General features: G+C 35.5%; 1 protein-coding gene across 2 annotated transcripts in view; it reads right to left on the reverse strand.

Annotated features, from left to right (window-relative positions):
* The window catches only part of ALCAM (activated leukocyte cell adhesion molecule), a 212176-nt gene that overhangs the window by 117222 nt on the left and 70804 nt on the right, over window positions 1-24150 (reverse strand). The gene's annotated exons all lie outside the window — the stretch shown is intronic.

Genomic DNA, 24150 nt, shown 5'->3' on the forward strand with positions numbered 1-24150 from the left:
TTGTGTTTCAGGGTATAGGGAGGCCTGAGAAGAGGGAAAGATGGCAGACAAACCAGTTAGTAGAGCAGTCAGAATACACACAATTATTGATTTAGTTTGCCATCTTATATGGATGTGGTTTGTGGTGACCTAAAACAATTACAACAGTAACATCAATGATCACTGATCACAGATCACCATAATGATATAATGAAAAAGTTAGAAAAACTGAGAAAATTACCAAAATGTGACACAAACACACAAAGTGAGCTATGCTACTGGAAAAATGGAGCCAATAAATTTGCTAGAAGTAGGGTTGCCACAAATCTTCAATGTGTTAAAAAAAAAAAAAAAATTATCCGTGAAGCAAAGTAAAACAAGATATGCCTATGTGTTCACCATTTACGGCATGGAAGAACCTGGAAAAAGGGCTCTTTTGAGTTACAATTAAGTTCTTTCTCATCCTGGTGAAAACATGAAGAGCTTTTAGAATGAGAAAGGTTATATACCTTCTTAATATGAACTGTACAGAGATGGAATGCTTATGTAAAGGTGAGGACAGGAAAGCTACATAGTAATCTGGGTTTTTCTTAGAATGATTTTCAGTTTACCTACGTATTAGATGATATTATTAACCTAGTTTGTACAAAGCGATATTGAATTTTGGTACCTGGTTCCTGCTTTCTAAGATTTTAGAGAGCAATTAAAAATGCATAATTTCAATTTAGATAAAAATTGTAGGCATAAATTAGACTTCATTTTTTAAGTACTTACCAATTATCAACCACAGCCAAATATTATATATATATATATGTAAACGCACAGCACACACACACATATCTAAACACAAAAACATACACATGCATGCATATATATGGCATTAATAAATTCATAGTGTTTGAGACAATAATTAATTCTATATTTACAGATATGAAAACTGAAGCTCAGTGAGGTTCAAAAGCCAGGGAGTTCATAAGTTTATGTTCCAATATGAGGTAGAAATCACACTGTCAGCTAGAACAGTAAAAAGATAATTTCTTCAGGACAGAATTAGGCCCTAAAAACATTGCTAAACTCAGAGAATATCAAATAAATTTGACAAATACTAAAAGGTAGCATTCTAGAAGATGTAATAGCAGTTTAAAACCTGAAGTAGAGTTCTAAGTCTAGAGTTTCATACAGACCAACTTTCCTGCATATAAGAATTAAAACTGACCCAATTATGAAATGAAATATTGCACATATCTTATTTATTCATGTGGCTCTCAGGCCAGGGGGCCTGTACAAACCAGAACTTTGTTCGAATTCACCCAGTGTCATTCTCTGTTTTTTAGTTCAATTGTCAACTCCTCTCTGTTTTCTGCTTTCTTTTGGTTTCTCTCCATTGTCTCCAAGTTATAAATAACAGTAAGACCCTTTCTTACTGGCTTACTAATTGAGTATGGGGATACAATAACATCTGGAGACTGAGGAGGAAAGTCTTAGAAAAGAAAGACCTGGATGAAGGAGGGAGACAAATACTGTATATAAACTCTGCCTAATACCTAGCAGAAACCTGACCTATATACCTAAGCTTCGGAGATTCTAAAAAGCCCAATTAAGGCTAAAATATCTGAACAGATATTTCAGTTACTACCCACAGCAATATATATAAAGTTTGGAATTAACCACCTCATAAAACAAACAAATAAATAAATACATTCTTCAGGAGAATATAACGGGATCCAGAGTCTCTACGATGTATTACTCACACATCCAGTATATAATCCAGAATTACCACATATATAAAGAACAGCATAAAGTGGCTCACATGTAATGAAAAGACAATCAAAGGAAACTCGCTCCTCTGAGATTCAGACTCTACAATTAGCTGGCAAGGATGTTAAAGTGGCTATCATAACTATGCTCGAAGACATAAACACGCTAAAAATCAATAAACAAATAGGAAGTAACATCAAGAAATAAGAAGGAACCAAATAAAATTATGGTTTTGAAAAATATCATCTCTAAAGTAAGAGGCCAGAGTGGACATACAGCATTCGCTTAGATAAACATCACTTTTTCAGACAAGCCAGATTCACATTTTAAGTATACATTACAAAGCTGAACTAAATATTATTTTTATGTGCTCTTGGTAATTGTTTATGGTCTTGTTCAACTCTATTAGTGAGGAATTATTTTTCAGAAAGGGATATTGATGGCAAAGTAAATCATATTAGTAATTTTTCACCTGTACTACCCATTGTAGATATGGAACCACAGCCTTCTCAACATGGGCATGCTTATTTGTGGGTTCACTTTCCTGCAATGCTGACAGGATGTGAAAATCAGATTTTCTATCCCTTTATGAAAAATTAATATAAAGGAATGGATGCTGGTCAAATTTATAGATACACTCTGGCCATTAAAAAGAGTTCACTATATGATATTATCTGAGAAGGGTACAAAGTAGTCACAGCTATGCTATTAGATCTCTCAGCATTACTATCTAACCAACCACAGTTGAGCAATCAAACCTCTTGTTTTTATTAATTGGCAATTAAAGTTGTTTTATTACATATTTTATAGGTATCCTGGTCTGTCACAATGGCAGAGAAGAAGGGTAGTAAAGCGAAGAGTTTGGTAAAATGTATCTATTTCTTGGCTAAGCTTCAGATACACATTCAGTCTGAATCACTCTTCCTCTTCTAAACCTGCACTTTGTGCTCCTATCATACCAGATACACTGCTCAATAGTGAAATTAGCATTCTATTGTAATTGTCATTTTATTGCCTACATGCCACACCATACTCAAACTTCTTGAGAATGGGTATAAATTACTGTTACTTTTCTTGCAATAGGCAAGAATTCCCACATTGATTCCTACTTTCAGACCTCAACAAAGCTGAAAGATTAAAAAATGAGAGATGAAAAATGAAGAAAGAAGTTTTACAAGATGTCTGAGATGGTGGTAATCACGAATAAGATTTTAAAAGCCACACTGCTATTTTGCAAAATGAGATTCCATTCATAACCAAAATTGTTACTGAGTACTGCAGGCACCAAGTAAGTTTTCTCATTTCAGAATGAGGACTTGAAAACCATCTGAAATTGAAGTTAATAAGAACGAATATAAATTTGTAGAAACCACACCTTACTCACTCCTGATAAATTTAAGGTATCGTTAAACCTGACTGAACATCCTAAAGTATTTGCCTAATCAAAAATGTGTCACAAAATATTAGGAGCCCAGGGATGCCTGGATGGCTCAGTGGGTTAAAGCCTCTGCCTTTGGCTCAGGTCATGATCCCAGGGTCCTGGGATCCAGCCCGCATCAGGCTCTCTGCTCAACAGGGAACCTGCTTCTCCCCCTACCCTCTCTCTGCCTGCCTCTCTGCCTACTTGTGATCTTTGTCTGTCAAATAGTCAAAAAAAAAATACATATATATATGGTGTATATATATATATATATATGTGTGTGTGTGTGTGTGTGTGTGTGTATATATATATATGGTATATATATATATGTGTGTGTGTGTGTATATATATATGGGCTCCTAATATATATTAGGATCCCATTAGCTAAGAATGTCATCTTCTAGTAAAGATTACAACATAATAATTATGCATTAATAAGGAATATTGTGGGGCACATTAATAAGGAATATTTAGCCCCGTATCAGGCTCTCTGCTCAGCAGGGAGCCTGCTTCCTCCTCTCTCTCTGCCTGCCTCTTGGCCTACTTGTGATCTCTGTCTGTCAAATAAATAAATAAATAAAATCTTAAAAAAAAAAAAGGAATATTGAAAAAGGAGAGTTATACAGTAAAAATTTTTCCTATGTGTTTCTCACAATCAGCACAGATGAGGCTTTTTAAAAAGGATTTATTTATTTATTGTAGAGAGAGAGGAAGTGCAAACGTGGCAGGAGGGGGTAGAGGGAAAAGAGAGAATCCTAAGCAGACTCCCTGGTGAGCACAGAGCCTGACATGGGGCTTGATCTCACAAACCTGACATCATCCCACATAGACAGGGCTTTTAAAATTAGGGTCCTTGGGTGGCTTGATCAGTTAAGTGTCTGCTTTCAGCTCAGGTCATAATCCCAGGGTCCTGGGACAGAGTCCCACAGCAGGCTCTCTGCTCAGGAGGGAGTCTGCTTCTCCCTCTGCTTCTGCTGCTATTTCTCTTTCTCTATGTCAAATAAATAAGCAAAATCTTAAAAAAAAAAAAAAAAGATTAATGTCTAACATTAGTTGTCTATCTAGAAATATTCCTAGATTGAAGATCAATTCATTAAGCTACTACTAGAAGAAAATATTACCCTTTATGTAATTCTATGTTCATGAAATAATTATTCAATTTGTAGACTGACTTGCTGAAGGAATCTATCCACAAGTGCAAACTTTTATTAGATACACATTTCTGTTCTCAACAGTAGTGAAGGAAAAAACCCATTATTTACCCAGGTCTGTGACAGATTCCAGGGAGGTTGCACTTCTCATATACAGCCAATGAACATCTCAGAAGAGTCCTGAGTAAGTATTATACTCATTTTATGAAGAGAAAAATTAAATTCAGAGGGATTAAATTATATCTCCAAAATCACACAGATATTAAATGGTGAGGATGAAAATTAAACCTTGTTCTACAAGAATCCAAAGTCCATGCTCTTTCTACTCCACTGCAAATTGATAAAATGCCATTTTGCTTCACAAATCAGTTTCTGATGAGCTTGCTTAGTGTAAATCGCTTCTGCAGAGCCTACCCTACTCATTCACTCTCCATGGGACTGATAAAATCAAATGTCTAACTCATTCAAGCTGTTGATACTAGACCCTGGATCTACTGCTGGAAAAATCCAAGAGCCAGGCTTCTAGCATCTAAGGCTAGAAGTCAAATATCTGCTTGCTCACTTGACCTGGATCTAGACAGAATCAATTCGGGTTATTTGTCACTAATTAATATGTGCTGAAACAATGTTCTAAACATTCAGGGTGTATAACCTTTTCATTCTGCATGTCTCAGGGATAGCAAAGTACAATCACCTCTTGATTAAGCTGGATGGACAAGTTAACCTTTGAGCTGCATCCAGCACATGAAAAAAGAATGATTTTGATAACTAATGGAGCTGGGAAGAGACAATTTTTTTTTAAATACAAAAAGAACAAATGGATATAAGAAAAGCACTTAAGTACTTCTTATACAAGGAGCAGAATATTTAGAACATATGCAACCTTAATAAATGAGTAACCATTAAATAAAAATGTGAAGATGGCACAATCTTAAAGAATGTTTTTGCCTGATCTCTGGCCCCTGATTCATGAAATGGCTGTGATTTGCACTTAAGAGTATAGTCACCCTGGCCTTTTCTTCCATGCTTTTTGGAGAACATTCAAGATGACAAGAAAGGCACTTTTTAGGTATAGAAAGCACTGAAAGTTAGGAAAATCTGGGTCTACAAGGGCAGAAGCTCCCCCCAAAATGTTGAAGAATTAAGAAAGAACAATCATAGAGCAGGGATAACAAGGCAGCTATCATCATATTCTTTGAATTAGAAATTATGGACCAAGAAATAAATAAATGGTGGAAGAAAATTTTTTGAATTAGATATCAGGGACTGTCCATAAAGAATGTTTTCAGTAAAACATGAATGTAAAATTAATGTCTCTGGAATAGATGGCAATTTAGAAACTAGCATCACTTTGATTGTTAGTGAAACCATTGTAGAGCTGGGTTTTGAAAGACAGCTGCCTTCTTCCTGTATTCTTCCTGGTGTTTAAAGTCAGAATCTATTTACCTCTTTGGTAGTATACAGTGGTCTAGATCTCTGGGTAGGTTTAATCTGGGATCCAGGTATTTTTTATGATTCGAAACTACAAAAATTTCATGTATTTTGGAAGGATTTCATCAACAAATGCATTTTTATGTTTATCTACAATAACAGTAAGAGTAGAAACCAAAATAAAAAATTTCCTAAACTTGCTGAACAATTAATTATTAACCATGCTATCTTCAAATAAACATGTTGCTTCTTTTAAGCTAGAATAAAAAATTCAGTATAAACTGCCATAACTGCTCCCAGACATTATGCTAAAAGTGGTCACAAGCTTCAAATCACAAATAACCAGTGAGTGTAAAAATGTCTTACTCATAATAACTGCCATTCCTTTCATCCTTACCAATTCTTGATAGATGGATAGAAACACACACACACACACACACACACACACACACACACACACACTCTACTCTAATTATCATTACATTTTTTATTATCTGTTGAACCCATCTTGCCCATAACCAATTCTGGCTAAATCATGTCTTCCGATTCCCTTGAACTTTCTCCTTAGCGGCTAATAATTTCCCGGAAAAAGTAATGCAACAGTGTTGACTGACACCATTATAAATTCAGGTTTACATATTTTCTTATTATCTCCAGCTCAGGAAAGACATGTTTCTACTCTTGGGAAGTCCCACATCTTATGCCCTCTATCATCTTCCTGCACAGGTTCTTCTCCTTGAGCCCATGAACAATACCAATAAGTCTCCTCTACCTTGACAAAACCTTTCTGGCCTCTCCTAATGACTAGGTGTTGGATTTTTTTCTCAGTTCTTTCATTATCAAAATTTCCTAACTACGTACTGTATTATTTCATGTATAAAAAAACCTCAAGAATAGACAAAACTAATCTGTGATGATAGAAATTGTAATATTGTCCTTGGGCAGGCGGTAGGAGAGACTGACTCTAAAGGGACATGAGGGAATTGGCTGGAGTGATGGAAATGTTCTATATATTGATTAGGTTGCTGGTTGCACTGCTGAATCCCTCATTAAAACAGAGGGTTAAGCCTCTGCCTTTGGCTCAGGTCATGATCCCAGGGTTCTGGAATTGAACCCCGCATCGGGCTCCCTGCTCAGCGGAAAGCCTGCTTCTTCCTCTCCCTCTGCCTGCTGCTCTGCCTACCTGTACTCTCTATCTCTGTGTCAAACAAATAAAACCTTAAAAAAAAAAACAAAACCATCGAATTGTACGATTAGGATCTAAATGCAAATTATGTCTCAAAAAAATAATTCAGAAAGTATAGCATGTATTTTCTGGTATTTCCTCCACCAAACTACTCTCTTACACTTTCATTTCTTGTTAACTATATCCACCACAATATTATTTTGTAGGTACTTTTTCAACAACAACCAGAATCCACATATTAAAACCCTGTTAGTGGGGGTGCCTGGGTGGGTTAAGCCTCTGCCTTCAGCTCAAGTCACGGTCTCAGGGTCCTGGTATCAAGCCCCACATCAGGCTCTCTGCTTAGTAGGGAGCCTACTTCTCCCTCTCTCTCTGCCTGCCTCTCTGCCTCCTTGTGGTCTCTTTCTCTCTCTCTGTCATATAAATGAATAAAATTAAAAAAAAAAAAAACCCTATTAGTCAGCAAATGTAGTCACCTCTTCTGGGAAGGATTGCTCCTAGGTAAGGCTTTTTTTTTTCTCTTTTGATGATAAAATACGGTTTCCTATAAAGTAGAAAATGTACTCTTATTAATCCAAGGGCATCAAAAGCAATGAAATTTATTATTTGTCTTGCTGTGCCTACAATTATGAAAATATAAAGAAAAGGTAATCCCTCACTCAAAGATAGTTATAGTCTCTTTGTGGATTGAGATTGCCTGCTGTGGGTAACCAAGAGTCCCCTATACATATTAGCTTAACAGAAAAAGTTTTCTAAGAAAGTACTATTTTTTTAGAGTCCCCTATACATATTAGCTAAACAGAAAAAGTTTCCTAAGTACTATTTTTTTTAACTAACTAAAAGACCTATACACAGAAGTTTTATGTTTGGAAAAAAGGATTATGTGCAATATGAAAAATTACTAAATCACTAAATGTTTCAATTATTGCTCCGTTACACTGAATTTCATAGAGTCAAATATTCCTCTAAGTATAAGGTTTCAATGAAAATTTGGGTTAAAAAATTTTGAATTTACTGCAACTTTTTAATATTATACTCAGGCATTTAACTATTTTAGACATGACTGTTTCATGCACTCCCTTGCACTGATTATTGAGGTTAACAGATTGACTCTTTTGAGAGTAATAGATATTCTAAAGGCACTAAATATGACAAATAAAACTGCACATTTTGTTAGCTTATTTTAATCTTGCTTGCAGTGAAAAACATATCTGCGCAATAGAATAACCTTCCTTAGGAAAGACACAAATTTTATATATTGCCGATGATCCAGATAAAGTAATTTGCAGTCCCTGGGAAATTGTTATTCCTTCTATTGACTTAGTGACTTCAGGGAAAATATTTCAGTAACAAAATCCCCCCAAATTTCTAAAACTGCTTTTTGAATCTCTGAATCCATGGCCTTAACATTCCACAGTTACATATTACAATACATTCACCATGGAAAAAATATAGTACACATCTGTGTTATCTCTAAAAGTCAACAAAGGATTTTTTTAGAGTAATTGCAAATTTTAAACTCTTCAGAAGAATTAGGCTAGCCTTGTGATGCAGGTGGTATCCATTGAATAATTCCTCTTTATCTCAAAACCCTCCAAACTCTCAATTCTTGTAGATTGCAAAACAAAAACCTTAACAAGAAAGTTTTGTGTTTTATCAAAATGCCTTAAGAAAAGTGTATGGAGTCGTTCACTATTGGAAAATTCTGTTTTTAAAGTTAAATAACTTAAAGATTTCTGCACCTTTATCTTCTTACCGTATAGGCTTACTGGACACAGAAACAGACAAATGAGAAAATATATTTGTGAAGATTAAATTCCATCAGAGCAAGCAGTAAAACATATATGAGAGAGCCAACATTAAAGAAACAACCACCCTAATGGCTGCTGCCCGAGACAATGTTGTGCTGACACAGCAGAAATCATACTGAGGGAGGTGAAATATTAACTGAAATTCAAATACTGGGATGTTCCTTTTGGGCATATAGTTTTTAATCAAAATTATTAAGTGATATTGATTTGTATTCTTTTTCACGATTGAAATATGGTTTGTGAAAGATATGCAACAAAATAAGGTTCAATTGCATTATATTTGTTATGTAGTGTATCAGTTATGAAGGAGCAGCTTTTAAAAATAATATCCAAGATACAGATTTAAGATGGTTATGCTGACACTTTATTTTTCTTGTACATATGGATTTGATCTCTCTCAATTCTCAAGTTAAATTTAAAGAGTGCACAGCTAATATTCTGTGTGTCTTGGAAATGTGCCTGGGTAAGAAGACTATGAGAAACAGATAGAAAGGTTAGGCCAGCAGTGTATTTTTGAACTAAATGTCACCAGGCAATACAAGCTTCATAAGTACATATTTTATATTAAACTACCTAGACTTTAACTAATGCTTTGGAAATGCCTTTCAACTGTTTGATCATGTTTTAAGAGTGAAACTGAGTTTGAAACATCAACATAGACTTTTGTTAGCTTTATGTTCTGTAATATACTTTTATATGGACAATGAACACGAATAAATTTTCCCCCAGTACTTATTCATATTCATTGATTAACAATGTGATTATTTTTAAATCCATTATATTTTACACTGTTAAATATGACCCCTTTGATATATACTTCAACTGTAAAAACAGATTATCATATTTTTATCCAAATTTTTATTTAAATTCTAGTTATTTTACATACAGTGTAATAATTAGTTTCAGAGTTTATAGAATGTAGTGATTCATCACATATATTTTAGAGAGTATAAAGGCATTTATTGAAGCTGGAAAGCTAAGTAACTTTTATACTTATACATGCACAGTATTTTTTCAGAAAATGAAATGTTATATATAACCAAAGATGGGGGGGATATCAGTATTGGCCTCTCCAAAACAGTTATACTTTCTTTTTTTTTAATTCTCTCTGCTTCTCTCTCTGAAACTCTATTACCTCCTTCTCAAAGGGCATGAGAGGCAAGAAAGCAAAATATAAAAATATTTTTATGCTGATTTTAATATTTGTCCTAATGGTAAGTATTCATGTGATGACTCTTGAATGGGATGTATTCATTAACTGACCAAGTTATTATGTTGGTTTGGCTATCCACTACTAATTTCTTATAAACTGTTGAGGAACATGAGATTATTTTATACTCATTTACATCTAGAAATATTTGATATGAGTATTTGACACTTAATATAGAATCTCATATTCAAAATATTTATTTTTGGTTATACTTTCCCAGCATTATGAAAATTCTCAATTGATTATTCCACTTCCTTCTAGAATAATTAAAGTGTACTTAATATGACTGTTCATGTGACCAATTTGTAATAAAGTTGGATTTGATCTGTGTCCATTTGTAAGAGAGTATGTATACATCACATATATACAGCGCTGTTGTCCAGAACCTGGAGTACTGCTTGGCATATAATTGGTATTCAGCAAATATTTATCTAATTTATAATTACCCCTATTTTTCCTAGGTCAAAATAAGAGGTGCTAGAGCATGGTAGAGAAAACAATGGACTAGGAGTTAAAAAATTGGTTTTAGTCCTTTCTTTGTTCCCACTTAGCATAAGCTATTCACTGTCCCCAAATTACCATTTCTAGGCTCCATACCACTTTCCTTGCTTCAAATACTTTATCCCTTTCTTACTGCCACTGACAGGCATCCATTCTTCAAGGTTTAAGATTTTTTTTTTTTTTTTAATTTATTTGACAGAGAGAGAGATCACAAGTAGACAGAGAGGCAGGCAGAGAGAGAGAGAGGGAAGCAGGCTTGCCGCTGAGCAGAAAGCCCGATGCGGGACTCGATCCCAGGACCTTGAGATCATGACCTGAGCCGAAGGCAGCGGCTTAACCCACTGAGCCACCCAGGCGCCCATTCTTCAAGGTTTAGATGACATACCACATCTTCACATGATTCTGTTTTAACTTCAGCCAACATTGATCTCTTCCCATCTACACTTACCAAGTTTGTCAATTGATACTTCATTCTATTTAACATCTAATTATGTAATGGCTTATACTTGCTTGAATTTCTTAACCTGTTATAAGTCTTCATTCCCCAATAAAAGTGCAACCCAGAGGTCTCAAATTTGTAGCTGAATTTGTATCCTGTGTTTTATCTGACCATCACAAAATGTCAATGTTTGGATAGTTACAGATATTCATGTGAGATTTTATGTACAACAACAACAAAAAGTAGTTTTCGAGTTTCTCTTGGAAAAACAAAGTAAGATCTGTATTCTTGTTTGGCAGTGATCAACCAGAGCTGAATGGCTACCACTCCTTTAATCCAGGCACACATATCCATCAGTCCCCACCTAGCTTGCTTTACTTATGTTGTCTCCCTGGAATCTGTGTGATATGTGAGATTTTAACCCCTGCATGATAATCCATGTTAATATATCCACCCCAACACACACACACACACCCTCCAAACTACATGTCTCTAAAGAGACCTGAGGTCTCCTTCTATATATCTCTGAAGCATTTCATATGCAAGATGTTAACATTTCCAAAAATTATCTAAATTGTCAACTTCTCTTCTTGTTTTCTTTATATCTATAAAGTGGGATTCGATGAAAAGTGATGTCAACCTACTCCTTCTTTAATTATACCTTCACTTATGGCATGCTGGACAATTAGAAACTGAAAAGCCATTTTAACTTCTTCTACATCTCTGTATGCAATGATTTCCCAAGTTCTGTCCAATTTATTGACAGAAACAACAGTTAGGATGGTGGAACAGGGGTTAATTTCCTTCTTCCCATTTCTATTGCCTTTGCCCTTAAAGTCTGCATTTGGTGAGGTGGTGCCTCTAATGTGAGGGTACCTGTCCTTAAAATTAACAGAGCCCCAATAGAAGACTCCATTTAGCTTTGAGTTAAGGTTGTAGAAACCGGAGTCAATTTATAGTCAACAGTAAAAGAGTTGTTTTAAAGCCCAAATTCACTTTCATGGAGCTTGCAAAATGGTACTTGGAAACATTTACAATGACCTAAGAGACGATTGGTGAAATATTTTGGCACCAGCAAGTCTGGCATGCAGCCCTCAAGACAAGCAGCATTTCAAGTTATATCCTACTTGACTTTCTCTATTAGAAGCACTGTATGTGAGAGAAACAGGAAATTTGCACAGCACTTCTAAAGCAATGTGGTGAATTATAAATTAATGAGGCTTTAGTATGGGAAGGGAGTAACATCTGCAGAAGAGCGGATTTCATAAAGACAAAAGGGAAAAAGGTTTCCCTTAATAAAACATAACCTTTCTGCATGCACAATCAATTCTCAATTAGTCATACCAGACAGAGTATCCACCACAGACTGTCAAAACTGCCTCACTTTGACTCCTTCCTTCCCCCTGATACTGTTCTCTGTTTCAGTCTCCTCTCACCCTAGATGCTCCTTGAATTAATATTTCCAACAATTTCCTGCAATCTCTTTCTGCCATCAAAAAATCCAATCGACTTCTGTGAAGCCTCTATTATATGGTACAGCTTTTCCTCCCAGTTTTGTGCTCCTTCTCTGCTCAAGCATAATACTTAGTCAATCAGAGTGGGTGAGAAGCCAGAGGAGAACAGGAAGTAAGAGGAGAAATGATTTCCCTAGGAAGTTCTGCAATTCTTTCTTTGTACCTCTTTAATGAGCATACAGCAATGAAGTCTTCATTTTGGAAGTTCAAACAGACTACAGGAAAATTTACTGGAGTGATTTTAAAATTCAACTCAACAGTTGTGGACTAAGTGTTTACTGAGTGCAAAGGCTTTTACTAGGTACCATAGGGGAGTGAACTCCCTGCCTTGAAGGGGCTTATGATCTAATTGGAAGAGAAAGAAGACAATTTTATAAGTAACCATGGTTTGGATCATGGTAACACCATCAATTTATTGCCTATCTAAAGCAGGCAGGTGGCCATTCTGCAGCTTCTTAAGAAGATGTTAACTGGGGTGCCTGGGTGGTGTAGTGGATTCAATGGCTACCTTCGGCTCAGGTCATGCTCCCAGGATTCTGGGATCATGTCCCACACTGGGCTCCCTGCTGAGTGGGGAGCCTGCTTCTCCCTCTCCCTCTGCCTACTTGCACTCACTCTCTCTGTCAAATAAATACATAAATAAATATTTTTAAAAAATAAAAAGATGTTAACTGAACATTCACTATTTATCAGATGCTGTGTAAATCCCTTGGGATACCAAGATGAAAAGGTAATACCCCTGGCCTTCCCAGTCAATTAGGAAAGTAATGCAAGGAAACAGTTACAATTATGATTAAAATGAGGATTTAAGTCTAGAAAGCATGAATATAGAGGCAACAAAGAGAATGTTCCTATCTCTGCCCAGATATGGCAGCATATCCTCACAGAGCAGGAAATACATCTTGAAGGGCAAGGAAAGAAGGGCATTTTACACCAAAGTACCAGGACATGCAGAGGCTTGGAAGGAGGAAAGAATATTCTGCATTCAAGAAGAGTCTGTAGTTCTGAAGGGTAAGTGTACTTTCAGGATCTGCCTAGGAAGATGCTAGAAGATGAAGCAAGAAAGAAATATGATTCTGGAAAACTTTTATATGTGTTTCAGTGCCTACAACAGTGCCTGGTACATAATAGGTGTTAAATTTTTCTGTGAATTCATGAATGAATTAGGAGTTTGACTTTTATCCTAAGGATGTTAGATATTTATAGAAGGATTTGCACTTGGGGAAAGTCTCCAAGAGGTGAGTGTAATGGTTGGACTGGAGGAGTTGAGATAAATGGTAAAGAGACCAGATAGAAAATTCCTGCAGAGTCCACATAAGACAATAAAGGGACAGTTGAAAACTGGAGCAGAGCTATTTCAGAAGTGAAATAGCATAGCTTGTTGAATAACTGGATATGAAGGAGTAAGAGAAAACTGAAACATAAATATTTCAGCTTTGTAATTTAGATAATTCAGTGGATGTGATGAGCTTCATCTAGATAGGAAATCCAGGAGGAAAAACGGGCTTAATATCCACCTTAGTTAAGACAAGCTTAGCAAAAAGTTCTCAGGCATCAACTGACGTACATATTATTTTTATTTAGATAATTTAAAAATCAGCTTAAATATCTAGTTTACCAGTACAACTTAAGCTAGAAACTGAAATGTTTTGGTAGGTTGGTGTTCACAGAACAGTAAAAAGTGATAGCCAATAGCTTAATCAAAGAAAGAGAAAAAAATAAAATTAAAAATTAAAAAACAACAAGGACACTATTTCTGGCATGCTTAAGGGTATTTAACATTTCTCTACATGCTGGAGTAGAATCCTGGGTTGGCCCACATATGTGTGGCTTTCTTACGAAAGTCAATGGTACACTCAGTTTCACTAATGGGTAAAGCATGCGGCTCCCCACTTAAAGGAGCAGCAAAGAACTACTGCACTCAAGGAAATTTCTAGAGAAAATAATCTTGAACTTGTTACTAAAACATATCAAACATTTCACTGAAATAACTTAAGATTGTATGACTTACGACCAAACCATTCTTCCAAAACTTATCTTTGAATTAAGTGAGTCCCCCTTGTTGCAGATGTTAGGCTGCAAGGTGCTGATTTGACCATAAAGTCGTGTTTTTTTTTGTTTTGCTTTTTTCTGAACAGCATGTTCGGTCAGGAAAGCTGTAAGAAATAGCTTTAAGAAACTAGCATTTTATCGTTATAACAACATGTCATTTAGAAGGTTTTATTGGGTGGGGGGGGGGGGTGCCTGGGTGGCTCAGTCAGTTAAGCATCTGCCTTTGGCTTGGGTCATGGTCACATGGTTCTGGGATCAAGTCCCGCATCCCGCTTCTTTCTCAGCAGGGAGCCTGCTCCTCTCCGATGCTCTGCCTATTTGTGCTAGCTCTCTGTCAAATAAATAAATAAATAAAATCTTTAAAAAAAAAAAGATACTTATATACTTTTATTTTTTTAGCACAATACCATTCAATATATAATTATTGATTTATAATTTTCCAGATGCCATGGTGGACAAAGATGATTAAACAAATCATTATAATACTAGAAGCACCATGATAGCAATATGTCTCAAATGACAGTATTACAGAAGAGAGGCACCTAACAATGCCATCCCAGGGATGGGTGAGGGACTTGTGAAGTGTTTCAAGTCAGCCAAGGGAAGAGTGACAGGACATTCCAGGCAGAATTAGAGGACATACAGGAAGACAAGGAAACTTTCAAAGTTTTTCTCAGTACCTGATTCTGATTCTTCTGTACATCCAAACCTGGACACTTGGAGCACATGTGACATCTCCCCATTTTTGCAGGCCACTAGTCACTTGTACCTTCCTCTAGCAAATGGACAGCACCTCATAACACACTTTATACTAGTATCATCCCCAGCCACATCTTACTGGTTTTAGTGAATTCATTTGTCTTCTGATCTCCTTGCTTCCTTAACAGTTTTTAAAGTCTTTTAAAATATATTGTATAAAGAGCAGTAAGTCCTTCCTTTGGCATAAGCAATAAAGGAGACAGGGGTCACAGTAGTAGTGATATTTAGAACAAAGCCAAATAATCCCAAATTGGACCCTACTGTATTCACAGTAGGAAGAAACGTTAACACCTTTCTACACTGGAATGAGTTTGGTTTGACTGTATATCCACCTGTAAAATACAAACAGGAGTCCAGGGAAACCCCACATAGTCTTATGACAAGTCTTAGTCAAGCTTGAATAAACAATTACTACAAAAACTATGAAAATGCTTTTGCTGAAAATGCACAGAAAAACAGCAGGAAAGGATTCTTTGTTCTCGATATTACACTGAAATAGTTTAAAGGGCATAAATTAGTGAGTGACCAGGATCTATTTGCATTTTGTCTCTGGCACCTTGTGACTTTTTTTTTTTAAGATATTATTTATTTATTGAGAGAAACAGATAAGTGAGAGAGAGAGAGAGCACAAGCCAGGGGGAGAGGCAGAGGGAGAAGCAGACTCCCCACTGACCAGGAAGCCCAACGCGGGGCTCAATCCCAGGACCCTGGGATCATGACCTGAGCGGAAGGCAGATGCTTCACCGACTGAGCCACCAGGTGCCCTAACTCAAATATTTAACCTCTTCTTGGAAAGCTAGATGGACCTATGAGAGAGGAAGTGTTGGGAGATGAAATTTGCCCTAGGACATTGGGGAGACAAAGAACATGGTATGAAATCTGCATACCAATTTTGGTCCGACTTCTACCAAAATGCTTCTGCTTCTGTAGAGCAAAAGGGAGTGACAGTGCGGAATAATATGGAGTCTCAATATCAAGAGAAAAGAAAGGAAAGAGAGGGAGATTCCAAGTGTGGGGAGCAGATGAGAGAAAAACCTGTGAACCTGTGATTTAACTGGTGGGTTATCTCAACAATTACTTGGGAATGGCTACTCCATGTTGTGAACAGAGCAACTTCAAACCGATTATTATCTGATAAATATTCACAGAACTATTATTGGGATGATTATTGATAGCATTTGGGAAGCAATAAATAGTGCCCAGTAGGCAGTAAACATGTAGAACACTAATTTGGGTTCAATTAGCACTATTTTTTAAACTCACCATTTGGGAAAAGACAAGAAAACAATCCATTTGATGAAAGGAGAACACTGCCCTTGAGACATACAAACAATGCCACCATTCTCTTGATGATTTTCCTCCTCTATTTCTCATTAGTTTCAATGCATTAAAAATTTTTGACAAATGTAAATCCTCTAAGGCTGATTGGTTTGACTAACATAATAATGAAAAAGTAAGTCAGCCACTTATCAACCTTCACCTGACATTGACATAAATTCTTTACGTGGCACAGTTCCTGGGTTTTGTCATTTGAAATGGGGTGAGGAATTGCTAGTAGAATGAATAGGGTTGCAGTGCAACAGATTAATTAAGCAGCTCGCAGGAATGATATTGAAAGGTAACTGATTAATTGAACATTGAAGCAATCTAATCAAATAGAAGACACAATAAATACGTTTCTTCAGAGATAAATTATGCCCTGATTAGCATATTCATTTGTACAGTTGAATTAACTCTTTATGTGCTGCTTAAGGTTTGGACAGCTAGAAATAGCCACCTGCTACAGATTCCCTTTAGTGTCATTCTAAAAATGCCTGGTGAATATGCCTGTATTCCTTCAAGATTTGAATAGTCCATTCATCAAATATGCAAATTTCTGTTCACAAAAAAAGGTGAAAAATCCACCAAACAATATTATTCCACACAACCTGCAGCAAGGCAAACCATGCAACAGCATTGAAGATGAATCAACAAGAATTTATTTCATGCTGAACCCAGGGTTTAATAGGAAAGAGAGAATACACAGTTGTGAAAATATTAATGCCGAAGATTCACAAACCTATTCATGTATGAAATTATGTCCTTTTAGGATGTGAAAAAATGATGGTGGTGTTTTATCTTTTGTCTTTTGTTTTTTTATATGAGCCTATGGAAAAGATGGCCAACTCTGACAGTTCAGTAAAACAAAGGGTGGATCTTAAATCAGGGCAACTGGAGGACAATAAATTCAGAGGGTCTGAAGTAGCTCATTTGTACTTAAATGGTCTTCTCTTTTGCTTAAACTGAAGCCCTGCCCCCAAGTTTTGACACCCGGGCAGGATCCAGTTGCCACAGCTGTGCAGCTCAATGAATAGCAAGAGTCTGCTCCCTGTGCCTGTGGATGCTCATCATCAAAGGGGGTCTGTCACCCTCTAGTCCACAGGCAAGCTCTCTGCCAGCCTACAGGAACAGCTTTATGGGGGAAGGGCAGGAAGTCTCCAAGATAAGAAACATGGCCTTGTGAGCATCTGAACCCAGGAAGCTTCGAGTCCTAATGCAGAGTCTTGATTGATTCCTGCGTCAATGACTTTCTTACAGAAATTCAAACTCCACCTAAGGGAGAGCTCTCCAGGAGAGGGGTCCTGTGAATGCCTCTACTGCCACAGATGTCATGTGGGAAATTGGATGGAGCCATGGTTACTCATCTCTCTAAGTTGGAATTAGCTAACATGGCAGTATCACGTGTCAAAGCAAGATGTTGCAGAGCTGTTGGCTGAAAAGGGATTCAGGAGATTACTGGAATTGTTTCTTTAACGGAGACTAAAAAAACTGCAAGTGACTTTTTTCTTTTAGCTTGAAGGAATTTAATCAGATCAGTCACTTACCAATAATATACTATGTAAGATTTTCTATATTATTTATTTCTGCTTATGAAACTTCAACTTTAGAATTTTATAAATTTTAGAAATGTATATTTAACATATATTTCTATATACTTATAAATTTATCAATATATAGTTAAAAGAAATATATATGGATACCTGTGTGTGCATGTGTGTGTGTACATACAGAAAATGCTTTAAATTGATCACAAAAAATAGGTCTCTGAATTAGAACCAACATGCTTTCAGGACTCACTAAAACACTAACAGTTCAGCTTCAGATGATCTTTAAATTAGCTGGGCCCCTCCACCACCACCAAAAAAAGCATCTTCCATACTACTAGAACTTCACAATTACAACTGTTTTTTGTGGGTGGTGTTGATGGCTCTCTATCAGGAGTTAATGTTAAACACATCCACTGCATAAATCTAGAGACCTATATGAAAAATAAAATAAATTCAGAATTTTCAAACAACTCCTTGCTCATATTTTTTGTCTACTCCTAGAACATTATAAAGACAAAATTAAATACATCCTTTAATTCTATTCAGGTACTTATTGGTAACAACATTATAAGGAAAATGAATCCTATTCCACTGCCAAATATCAGCATTATTTGATAACAAAAGCAAAACACTTGTCAAAAACATGCTAGAGTTTTCAGAATTTTATTTTTTAAAATTATAAACATAAAATTTTCTCTCTTTTAATGGACAGGTGGCAATTTACCTTTAACAATATAATTCAATCTCTTTAAAATTCTGAAATCTACTCCACTGAAATTAAAACTCTTCACATCTTTCCCTCTTAGCTACTCCTTTCAAACTTTAAAGATAAAAATTATCAGTTCGTGTATTACTTAACCAATATTTATTGTATATAACTATTTAGAAATTGTGTGGCAGACTATTTTATAACTTCAATGTTAATTTTGATCTTTTTTAATGTTGTTGTTCTTTGAGCTCATTATAAATACTACTATTACCTTTTAGGCTAAGATATATGAAAATCACTTAAGTAATTTGTTTAATATACAATATGTCAGTGAAACGTTTGGTTGTCTCCTGAATGTACTTGGAATATATGAACCATTAAAAAAATTATATACACACACACACTTAGCATAAGTGTGTGTGTATGTGTGTGTGTATATGTGTATGTATATACATATATATATATATATATATATATATATATATATATAAACTTTTTTCCAGGAATGTTTTAAATATTCTCAAAGGAAAGATCATTGTTCATATTTGCTAAGATAAAACAGTAAAACAGACTGGTATCATAATTTATTATAATATAAAACTACATCAGTGATTGTTTACCTGATTGCCTTTTTTTTAAAAAGAAGATAAAAGGACAGGAAGATAAAGAACATAAACACATTTTAAAGGTATATATAAACTAAAATAATGTTACTAAGCATTTTGGTTTTAATTGTGAAGATAAATACTTTGTACAATGGAGCATCCTGATTTAGACAGTTTAGCACTTTTAATCATTTTTTGATCTTTCAACCAAGTTTTAAAAAGTATTTTGGAGCTTTTTGAACTGATTTTATATTGTGTTTCGTCAAAATTTTTGTTCACTTACAGAAAATAAATCACAATACCATCTTAGAAATAAACATGACCACCTCTATTTTGAATGCACTATAAAAATGGTGTACCTTGCTCTATGATGAACAAATCACACCATTCTTACAATTTTTTTAAAGGCTCTGTAGGAAATTAGTGGTAGTTTAGTTTTATTTGAAAGGTATAAAATGGGTTTAGTAGTTCATCTATGGTATACAATTACCCCAGATTCTCTTTATCATATCAGGAATATTATTAAACATCCAGTACATGTTTTTGTCATGGCTGACAGCAGTCCCTCAAAATTGGGTATGGATCAAATGAAAGTAGGCATTAAAGAAACATTTGATTTTTCTCTCTAAAACTGTGAAAGTAATAGAGTTTTGAATTTAGTTCAAAGAATGAAAGGTGTAACTGGCCTGATTTGAAATTATGCCTATCAGCAAGTTTATACGCAGAACCATTTGAAATTTGTCTATGCCTATTTTAAATAGCAAAAACATTTCATTTTATTTTTGTCCAGCATTTAAGGCCCAAGTCTACATATATATGTTTTATTACAACTTCAAGAAAAATCATTTTAAATTATATATATATATACATATGTGTGTGTGTGTGTACACACACACACACACACACACACACAATTTCCTAGTTATTAAAAGTCTATTATTTTGGGGAAAAAACCCAGCTACAGTTTTAATTAATTAATATTAAATTCTATTGTATACCTCTTAGTATTATTCAATGTATTTTAGACAGGCATGGTTTAATTCATTGGTTCTCAATATTTTCTCAGCTTTTAGAAAGCTCATTTGCAGAACACATTTCACTCAGAAACACTGCAGGTGCACAGTACGATTTTCAACACAGAAGAAGAAAAGGGAACAGGGAGGAGGCATATCAGATTGGGAGATAGGAAATTGAAAAAAATATCTCTGAGGATCAGGGTTTAACCCCAACCAGGGGGTTGTCTTCATGGTATGCTTGTTTTCACGAGAAAAATCAGTGATTAAATGGATAATGTTTCCATTTTATTTTCCAAATAATACATATAATATTTTAATTGTATACTTGATATCTTAAGAGTACACTCAAAATAGGAATGAGGAAAAAAAGCTTGAAAGAATTATTTTTATTAATGTAATTTCTACCTCTTTTAATAATAAGTTTTTATGTATTAAATGCCTCTTCGAACCTGAGCACTTAGAGTTAACTTATTTCAAAATGAACTTTCTTTAAAACAAAATTCTTTGGGGTGCCTTGGTGGCTCACTTGGTTGTTTCTGCTTTCAGCTCAGGTCATTGATCCTGGGGTCGTGGGATTACACCTCTGCTCAACAGAGAATCTGCTTCTCCCTCTCCCTCTGCTCCTCCCCAATGTTTGTGTGCCCGTTCTCTCTCTCTCTCTCAAATAAATAAAATCTTAAAAGAAATTTAAAATTTAAAAATTTTTAAAAATCCATTTTCCCTCAAATATTAGATGTTTTTCTCCATTATTCAAAGGAACTTATTCCCTTATAGTGAAAGAAGCAAGTTTTACAAGTTACTTAGCCAACATCCTGCAATATTTTAATATACTTTGAAAATAATAAAGTTCATTTTACTTAAGCCCATGGTGTCTCTGAGAGTTAGGATGGCCCTAGGTATGCCCTGATACCTCACAACCAAGAGACAAAAAAGGAGTATAAAGGCCCAAGATAGATTAGCTTTAGTCATATTTTAATCCCATTTAGTAATAAAAAATCTCATCCAATCTCAAATCCAGCATCAACCGACCTCTAATCTTTTACTTTTTCTAATACATTCACAAATACATACAGAGAAAAAATATACTGTTGTGTGTTCGATATCCTTGGTTATTTTTTAAAAGATGATGAAGAGAAAGCTTCACTTGAGTAAATAATGACAAGTAGGGCTTATGTATAAAGTATTGAAGCTTGAAAATAGATTCTAAATGCCATTCCAAAGGAACGTCAATAACGTACATGCAATGGGAACACCCCCAGAATAAATATATTGCCATTCAGGGTGACTCCTTAGGACACAGCATTTACTTAGATATTTGAGTAGAGTTAGATTTCTTAAAATGCTGATACTGTTAACTCATTATTTTAGTCATAACTTAATACTGAGGAGAAATGCTAAGTCTTTTATGAAACTTGTAAAGAGAATTGGTGCCTGTTACAAGGGGAAAAAAAAGTTTTACAGAAGCTTAGATGATCTGTGGGAAAACAGACATTTGAAGGTGAGTTGTGAAGGCACTGAAATACTATTTCATTTATTGATCACAGGATTTACAAGAGGCATCTTGGGAAGGATGCATGGTCAAGGTCAGCTGCACCTTTAAATGTAAGTTCACACATTACTGATGAGCTACAGCTCCATATGTTTCCTACTGAAAATCTGTGAAGCCTTTTTCCTTCAATTGATTAAAAGCAAAGAAAAGTTGACAGGGGAACTAATGAGCTATACATAATGAAAAAGGTGGCAATGTTCTCTTCTAGTCAGTCTTCCTTTTTATAAAAATAAATGGAAGCAGAAACCTTACTCAATGCATTGTCACAGATGCTGACCCCACTTTGGCAATAGTAGTGTAAGGGCCAAGGGTTGGCCACCCCAATATGGCCACTTACGCAGGTAGATTATGCCATGCTGAAAATAATTAAGGCTCAAAAGACTCAGGAAGAAACTCTGACCCCTACCCCTGGAATCCTCACAATTGCTTAAAAGAATTTAGAGTTACTCCAGGAAGAGAACTATCGCCATAGATAACTATAATATATTGGATATAGATGTGGTAGATGGGAAGGAACCTAGCAAAGTTCCCTTGATTAAAGTCCTCTCTCTGTCCCATTGTTTCTGAATAGCCCAGCAAACATTTGTTTACCAAACATTTACTTATTTTAATCTTCCTGTGAATTCATTACTTCCATTTAAAGTCCCAGACTTAACCCCTTCTCTTTAGTCCAGGATGACATATATACCTCATTTTACCTGACAGTCTTTAGAAACTCCTATCTATGTCAGTTCCCTGTATGTATGAAATTAAACTTGATTTTCTCCTATTAATCTGCCTGAAGTCAACTTAATTCTTAGTCCAGCTAGAAGAACCTTGAAAAGAAGATAATTTTTTTCCCTCTGCAACAGAAGCAATTACATTGTTGAGACTAAAGAAGGATTGTTGGATGAAAGTTAGGCAAGGACAATGGCATCCCTCCCCCCCATCAACTTAAGAGGAAACCATCCTTAAAAGGATTTCACCACCCCTGAAGAAGCTCTCCACCCTTTCCCATGTGATAGGTATTTGACAAAAATCTGATTGGGTGACAGACACAAGGAGGGTTAATCAGATTAAAATAGCAAGCCAACAAGTCCATAAAAACCCCTAAATTGAGAAACTCCAGTGGCAACCCTCTTGGGTCCCCTCCCTTTTCAGGAGCTTTGTGCTATTGCTCAATAAATTTACTATCACTCAATAAACGTTGCTTTGCTGCCCACCACTCTTCATCTGGTCTACCTCTTCATTCTTCAAAGTGGCATAACCAAGAACCACAGGCATTAAAGGAAAAGAAACCCTGCAACAAGACCATTTAGATACCATAGTTAAATAATATGTTTAAACATGAAAAACAGAACCAATACTAGTCCTGGACTGAAAAATGCCCACAGGAAAAGTCAAATATTTAGAACTTACATCTCCTTTTATTCCTGCTTGGTCACAAAGTGTCATAGGCCTTTGCAACTGTTCAAATGATATCTGGACTTTCGTTTATTATCCAGTGATTATGGTTACTGTACAGAACCAAGTCAAAAACTTGGGTCTTTTTATTTTACATTAGCTCTGGCATCAGGAACTTAAAACAAATGTTCTTGAAAGGATTTTCTAAATTATACATCAATACTAGATGAAAATAAAACAAAGAAAGTTTCTTCTCAGTTCTTTCTCTATTTTACCTTCACCTTTCTCTTGTGTTTCAATGCCCTCATTCTGCTCCCCAAGCAAATATACCAAGACCCAAATGGCTAGGAGTCCCAAAGAAACTTACCCCTCTCCTCTACTGGTTGAAAAAAAGTATCCTGGGGCAGGAGATATGAGACAACATAAAAAGAAAAGCAATTTGTTTGGTTATCTGATGGAGGTAATTTATGTAGAAGAGTGAATAACTTAAATTTCCTGCCTGACTTGCTTTTTTTTTAAACAAAGGGGATTATTAGCATAAATGGATCTTGATTAGTGACAGGAGATGGTAGGCATAGTAGCTCTTTGCTAACTTCTTCCCCAGTGCACACTGGAGATAAGAGGTCAGTAACTTGACAACCCTTTAAAAACTGTACCAAGTTTTTAGGTTTTTTTTTTTTTTAATTGAAAGTTACTAATTTGCTGGTCTTGAGCTTAGTACTGAAAGCAGAGACATACAGGAGATATTATCCAGCCCCTAACCTTGAGCAGCTGTCACATGTACATGTTTCTCTCTCAACCCATACCCCT

Source organism: Meles meles, chromosome 4 (assembly GCF_922984935.1).
Source record: "Meles meles chromosome 4, mMelMel3.1 paternal haplotype, whole genome shotgun sequence".
NCBI classification, from domain to species: Eukaryota; Metazoa; Chordata; class Mammalia; order Carnivora; family Mustelidae; genus Meles; species Meles meles.